Here is an 8,567-nt window from a genome sequence, read left to right as displayed (position 1 = left end):
AAGAGATGTTTCTCAAGAGTAGGAACTGAAATCTTAGGGAAGATTTTCTCTCTTTCAGAATATTCCTTCAGGTCTTGATTTTTGTTCTATATTACAAGTGAGAAAGAAGCATGTTTAATTATTATACTGTGGACAGGTTAATGTGTGTGTATCTCACTCAGGTATATTATTGACATTTCTAGGCATTGAAACTAGTGGATTAACAGAACAATTTAAATGAAGGGTCCATAATTTCTTTAACAAATCAAATTTCTTTTCGTAATTCTTATGCCAAAATCTCTTTCTCTATTTTCTTTATAGCTCACAATTGTTTTGCTAGTCCCTTGATTTATTTTTCCTGCAAATGCTGCAATAAATTTCATTTTACATCCACTATGCTATTTGAATTATATACTCAGGAGAACTATAGTCTGTCTTTAAAAAAGGTTGTTCTTGGAAAGTAAAACTGTTCTTTTCTTTGATTTTTGCTTTCTGAAATGCTAGTTTTTAAAACTGTCCTTTCAATTTTATTCTGCCTTCTAAATAGTTTAAACCAACTCAGTAAAGCAGCTTTATAAAAAGAACTTTTGAAATCATGGAAATAGTTAACAAGCTTTGGGGGATTTTGCTCCAACATTCCTAGAGATCTTTCAAATACCTGACATTATGTCATTATGTGTCATTCATTCAAATGGATAATGCTGCAAATGGAAATACCAAGTGAATCCCTTTTGTTTTTTGACTATTACTAGCAGTCCATAATTTTCAAAAATAGAGAAAATGCCTAAGTGTAATATACCATATTTCGTGCAAAAATTTGAAGAATTAAATGAATGCAAAATTGTCAGTTAACATAAAAAGGCAGGTAGTAAATATTCAAAAGTTAAAATGCCCACCTTTGAGAGCAACAATAACAATAACAATAATAATGATGTATATTTGAAATCAAAGAAATGTGCATGGAGACTTTTTATACTAATGCATTGTACAAAATTATAATACTTTCTGCATTATAAAGTGGTATAGACCTTTTGAAAAACACAATAAGGTAAAATGGAGTGATAGTTTTAATTACTTCATACTCTGTCCACAGAGAATTTATTCAACAGTTAGAGCTCAACAGAAGCAGAAAATTCCATGCTCAGAAATGTTCACCAGAGCATTATTAATTATTAAAAAGAAAAAAATGAAAAATTGTGCTACATAATGTTGAAATAATACATTAGTAAAAATGACATGATGCATCTATTAAATTATAATTACTATAAACAGTGAAGAGAACCATGCAGGAAAGGATTTTATAATGTTATATGAAATTATGGAGTTATATTTATATAATGATTACAATTCTTTATTTATGTGAGCATATGCATGTTTTTCAATCTCATCTTCCCTGTCAGGAAAAGAGAGATAAAATATTATTTACTCCATAGTTTCACTTAAAGATTAAGTATGATCATGTGCCTGGGCGTTGTGATGCATGCCTGTAATCCCAGCAACTCAGGAGGCTGAGGCAGAGGATTGCAAGTTCAAAGCCAGTCTCAGCAACTTTTTGAGACCCTGAGCAAATTAGTGAGACCCTGCCTCAAATATTTTTAAAAGAGGTTGTGTGGATGTGGATGTGGCTCAGTAGTTAAGAGCTCCTGGATTCAATCTCTGGTACAAAAAACAAATCAAACTAAAACAACAACAACAAAAAGTCCAGATTGTAGTAATTCAAATGTAGTCTATTATTTTTGATTTATTTAGTGGTACTGGGTAAACAACCCAGGGCCCGGCACATGCTAAGCACAACCTCCACTGAGTGTCACTTCTGTCCTCATTACTTTTATTTGTCATAAACCAACATTTAAAAATTTTTTTTAAAAAATTCTTACAGACCACATTTTGATTCATTGTACACAAATGGGGTACATCATTTCATTTCTATGGTTGTGCACGATGTAGATTCATACCATTCGTGTAATCATACATGTACATAGGGTAATGATGTCTGTCTCAGTCCACCATTTTTTATATCCCCCCTCATTTCCCTCTACATAATCTAAAGTTCCTCCATTCTTCTCTTGCCCCTCCCACCTCCATTATATATCATTTTCCACTTATCAGGGAAAACATTTGGCCTTTGGTTTTTTGGGATTGGCTTCTTTCACTTAGCATGATATTCTCCAATTCCATCCATTTATCTGCAAATGCCATAATATTATTCTTCTTTATGGCTGAATGATATTCCATTGTGTATATATAGCACAGTTTCTTTATCCATTCAGCTGTTGAAGGACATCTAGGTCGGAAAAGAGAGCCTACAGAGTGTGAGAAAATCTTTTTCACATGCACTTCAGATAGAGCACTAATCTTCAAAATTTATGAAGAACTTAAAAAACTTTACACCAAAAATACAAAGAACCCAATCAATAAATGGGCCAAGGAACCAGATAGACACTTTACAGAAGAAGATATACAGGCAATTAATAAATATATGAAAAAGCATTTATTATCTCTAGTAATTAAAGAAATGCAAATTAAAACAACTATAAGATTTCATCTTACTCCAATTAGAATGGCTATTATCAAGAACACAAACAATAAAAGATGGTGGCGTGGATGTGGGGAAAAAGGCACACTTTTACATTGTTGGTGTAGTTGCAAATTGGTGCAGCCACTCTGGAAAGCAATGTGGCGATTCCTCAGAAAACTTGGAATGAACCCACCTTTTGATCCAGTTATCCCACTCCTCGGTTTATACCCAAAGGACTTAAAATTAGCATACTACAGTAATGAAGCCACATCAATGTTTATAGCAGCTCAATTCACAATAGCTAGATTGTAAACCAACATTTGAACTTCACCACCAAGTATTATTTCTGGTAAATGTGGCAGAGAGCCTCTAAGATGGCCTTCAGTGATCGCCACCTACTGGCGTCTGTGTCCTTGTGTAATCTTCTGCTCTTGAAAGTAGTCTGCCTAGTGATTCACTGCTAATGAATAAAATATTCCAACAGTGTTGAAATGTTACTTTCAAGAAAAAAATAGAAAGAAAAAAAAAAGGATTTGATAAAATTTAATATGTATTGATATTTTCAAAAGAAATTTAGCAAACAAAAAGGAATAGGAGGCTATATCCTTATAAGCAATGAAAATGAATAAACTAAAGGTCCCATGTGAAAATCATGGATGAAAAAAATCAAATGTAGGCAAAACCAAACTATCTTGTTTGTGGATGTGCACACGTGGATGGCAAATCGTACGGAAGTGTGAGGAGTTGGGCATTATGTATTCAGGTAGTGTTGCTTATGGAAGTATAAGTGGCAGATGTGATGGGTGAAAAGCTCATGGGAACTTCTCTACTTAAGATTTCTTCTGCTTCTAGGCTGGGGATTGCAGTGTTTTTTTTTTTTTAGTATTATTCTTTAAATCATATATATTTATCATACATATATATATATAGAGAGAGAGAGAGAGAGTTCATGTACTTATTTCCAAGGATAATACTGCTCACAGTGTTGTTTTTGTTTTGTTTTTAGTAGTTATTCTTTAAATCATATATATATATCATATATATATGATATACATATTTCCCTTTGCTGCTCACAGTGAAGAGAAAAGTTAATGAAACTGAAAAATAGTATGCATTAATGTACCAGATTAACAGAGTAATCAATAAATGCAGAAAGAAGCATTTGATAAAGTAAAAGCCATTTATTTTTATGTAAAAATAACAGCAAATTAGTATAGGAAAAAGTATTAGTATTAACATCCATAATTTGATGAAAGATATATACAAAAAGTCTACAGCAAACATCATACCTAACAGGAAAAAAAAATTTTAAACCCTGGAAGAAATGCCTTTAAAATCAGGTATGAAATTCAATGTGGCATACACCTGTAATCCTAGCTGTTCTGGAGGCTGAGGCAGGAAGATTGCAAGTTCAAGGACAGTGAGAGCAATTTAGTGAGATCCTGTGTCAAACAAATCAAACTAAAAAATGACTGTGGATATAGCTCTTGTGGTAGAGTGTTTACCCAACATGCTTGAGGTCTTGGGTTTGATCCCCAGGACTGGAAAAAAAAAATCAAGTATGAGGTAGGAATGCTTTGCATTGTTGTTTCTCTTTCAATTTGGTTAAGAAGACTAGCCTTTGCAGTAAGATAAGAAAAAGTAAAACAGAAACAAACAAAACCTCCTACCATTAGTTACAGATGTCTACAAAAATAAATAACGAGGCCAATAATTAGATTTGATAAGTGAATTCAGTAAAGCCACTTTACTAAAAATCAATTATGTAAAAAAAAGTAGCATTTCTACATTCCAGCAACAAATGGAAGCTTAGAAGAAAAAACAAACAAAAATATTAAAAATACATATCTAAACTATATGCATAAGAACCTCATGACCTAAATCAACTTAGGAATGAGGAAACAATAACATAAATATGTCAATTCTTTCCAAATTAATAAAATACAATGAAATTATAAAAAGAAGACTTTGTGGACTTGATAAGGTGATTATAAAACTTATATGAAAGGAAAGCTCAACTAGCCAGAGGAAAAGAAGAGCAAACATCAAGACTCATTTTAACGTTCTGTCATTTAAGTCCTTGTGCCTCTGTGTGACTGACTATGACACAGAAGTCATTACAGATGAGTTGGGGGTAGACTGTTTCATGAAAGGTCATAGAACATTGGGTTTTTCCACTTCTACAAATGTAATAATGAATCCTTACCTTCCACACATATACAAAAGCTATTTCCAGGTGGATTGTATTAGAGTCCTTCAGAGAAACAGAATCAATGTAGTGTGTGTGTGTGTGTGTGTGTGTGTGTGTGTGTGTGTGTGTGCCTTCCTGGAAGGAGTTTCATTATTTTGTTCTAGTTAGCCTTCAACTGATTAGATGGACCCACCCACATTAAGTAGGGTCATCTGTTTTACTTAAGCTCATTGATTTTAATGTTAATCTTATTCAAAAACACCCCCATAGAAATACCCAAAATAATTTTGACCAACTATCCAGGTACTTCATGTTAGAGTCAGGTCAACACATACAAATTAATCAACTATCACAGAGATTAAAGGTGTAAGTGGAACAAGCAAAACTTAAAACATGTAGGGAAATGTTTTTATAACCTGTAGAAGAAGAGATTTTTAAAATACAACACAAATAGTACAAACCACAAAGAAATAATTGATAAATTTGACTACATAAAAATGTAAAAAAATTTAAAACTTCTATCTAGCAAATGATTCCAGATTTTAAAAAAGGATGGAAAAATAAGCCACAAAAACATCCCAAACTTGATGTCAGCATCTGTTTACCAGCCTGTGACATATTATACCATTTATATAAAGTTTTAAAATATGCAAAATAATATACTATATTGTCTATAGCAAATGTTTGTAGAATGTAATTCAGAATGGTTGGTGTGTGGGGGGTGATGGGTAAAAGACCCAGTTTGGGAAGAACTTCAAATGTATCTGTAATACTTTACTTTTTAAGCCAATAGTGGGAGTGGATATGTATTATAACTTTCTTTGTATATTCTGTATCTTAAAAAATAAATAGAAGTCAAACCATCAGATTTATGATCTTTCTGAAATCAAGGAAAAAGTGAGACCATTTGTTGTTATTATTATTTTGCCACTCACACTTAGGAACATACTAATACTCATCTCCTCATCTTATTCATTTTCTCTCCTCAATCTCTATGTAATTTGGTGTAGCACATGTATATGAGGAAGATGTACTTCAAGAAGGCCTTTTTGAAATAAGTTAGAGTAAAACTAAATAAATGATGTAATAAAATAGAAAAATAAATTTTTTATAAAAATAAATTTAATGTGTCTGGGAGAAGTATCATAGTGGTTAAAAATCAACAGCTGTCTTTAGAATATGACAGAGTTGGAATTAAATCTTAGACTTATCCATTGCTATTTGCATCTCATGAACAAGTGACAACTTGCTAAGCTTTTACTTGTGAAGTATGTATAGTAGAACCAACCTCATGAATGAATATCATAAGATTAAGATTAAATGTCTATAAAATATACAAATAATATCTGACAAATAACTAAGATGTTAGATATTGAACTCCTCGTGTATGAATGTGCACATACATGCATGTATATTGATGCCACGTTTTCAGTACCAGTATTTTGCTTCATTTAGATGTGCAATATGCCTATTCAGAACAGCTTCTTATGCAAACATGTTGATATAATTAAATGCAAGGGTCCAAGGGCTCTTGGATTCCCTAGAAGAAAGAACCATTGTTTTTTTATTTTAATACATAAATATTAGATTTATAAATAAAATATCAATACCTATAAGCTACATTTAAATGCCTGAGTAAATTGAATATTAAAATTCCCAAGTAACAGTAAGCATTCATTCTGGCCCACAGTCCTATTAGACATTAAAAAAAAAAAAACAACACACACTGAAAAGAATTTTTCCTCTGTACTAATGAAATAGACTTCCACATTGCTGCTAAAGCACAAGACCTACAGATATACTTATTGGGCAGTCATTAAGATGAACTGAATTAAGAATTAATTTCCAGAAATGAAAGATTTGTATTCTGAATATTAATTATGATTTTGGAGTTATACTTGCATAGACTTCAGTCAATGCACATGAAATGCCTATTTTATCCCAGGCGCTATTTTCAGATGATATGAATAAGCTGAGAGTGAGAAACACAAAGTGCCCTTAATTGATCAATGTGATTTGTTTTAAGAGGACTTTCTTACATCACCAAAGTATTTAATAGCTAATGTCTGATTCGGGCAAAATATTTCTATTTAAATAGTCAGGCTATTAGAAGCTGCACAGTATACTGTGCACAGCAAGTTAAAGAGTTAATTCTGCTTCTGTTCAGAGTTGTACTGGAATTTTTTTCTTCCAGACTGTTCACACATGTCTATTTTCCTAAATGTACTAAGGATTACAAATTTAGAATCAAATGTTTCTGACCATAAAAGTTAACTATCCAAATCTTTAACCACATTTAAACCTGCATGAGGTCCAGGCAAGGAAAAAAAAAATCCACAAATAGCAATATTTATTAAGGTAGAAATATAAATTATGAGAAACCACCAAGGCATCTTAAAATAGAGCACAATACTTCCAGTTTTCTTAAATTCTTGCTATTTCTTCTATAGTTACCATCAGTAACACTTTCCACTTTTTATTATGCATTAATTTGCTTTTTTTTAAATTATAAAATTCAATTAAAGCTAATCACTTTAAACTTACAAAATCATGAGCCAACAAAAAAAATTATTTTTTAATCTGGAGAGTTGAAAGGATGTCTTTGGAGTTTGAGATTGACACACATAGTTTTACCCTGTAATATTTCTGGATAGCATGAAAAAGTAAACATATTATTAAAATGATCCTTCGGATAGTTTGATTCTCTTCCAAACAACCCACAAAATCCAGATTAAATTTCCTAATTTTTTTGTCTTAATTTTAAAAATTGTTGGATTTATGGCATAATAATTTTGCACATATGTATTTTAATTCATATCCTTAATATACCTACATTACTGTTCAGCTATTTTCATATGCAATTCATACAATTGGTTTCCAATTATGTGCCTGTTACCCCGAAGGCCCTGGAGTGAGCAAAAAAAACCAACAGACTCAATGCCTCTTTATCTCTAGTCAAGTAGGAGAGAGGGACACTAATCACATAATCACCAAACCAATAAGCAGGCACAAGGAAGAGAGGCACATGGTGCTAGCTGAAGAAGGGCATTTGATCCAGGGAAGGAGACCAGGGTATGCTTCTTGGAGGAAATGCCCCTTGGGTTGAGACCTGAGAGTGCTTGAAGTTAATTAGGTAAAGTGAGAAGAGCAGAAGATTCTGGGCAATGGTCCTAAATTCACGTACAGGACCTGTGACTGGAGACCAGGGTGACCTTCTGAAAGACACCAAGAGTGGAATCTTTAGTACGATGAGAACAGGGAGGCAGGTGAGGGTCAGGTCATAAGGACCTTCGGGGGATAGTAGGGTTTGTCTTTCACTTCATCTGTGTGCCTTTGAGACCCCTCCTTTCATCTGCAATGTGGCAAACAGATGGGAGAGGGACAGTGGGAAAGCTGGAGACCCATTAGAAGGCTACGCCAATCTCTGAGATAGAGATGCTAGCGGTGGGCTTCCTAGAAGAAGTGAAGATAACGTCGGGGCTGGAATTGACAGGACTTTGTGATGGATTGATAATAAGAAATCTGAATTGGATTTATGGTCAAAGATGTTAATAATGAAATGTAATTAACTATACAATTAAAGCTAACAGTGAAATCATATTAAGTCTAATTAGGGTGCATCAATCTTCCTAATAGAAGGCTCAATAACTAAAGTAGAAGGCATTACTTCAGAAAAAAGTGACTTTGGCCTTTATATATATTAGAAAGTCACCTCTTATGTTAAAGAAAATTCACCTTTACCACACTGACTATCCTGATCCCTCTAAATGTTTTTCATTTAACACTAAAATCAATATCTTTATATTCATTTTTCTGTCTGTGACAAATTTTTGAAAATGGAACTTTAAGATTATACTTTTCGTTTTGTGTGAATTTTTC

Source organism: Sciurus vulgaris (assembly GCF_902686455.1).
Source record: "Sciurus vulgaris genome assembly, chromosome: 12".
In the NCBI taxonomy this organism is placed as follows: domain Eukaryota; kingdom Metazoa; phylum Chordata; class Mammalia; order Rodentia; family Sciuridae; genus Sciurus; species Sciurus vulgaris.
This window is presented reverse-complemented; position numbering follows the sequence as displayed.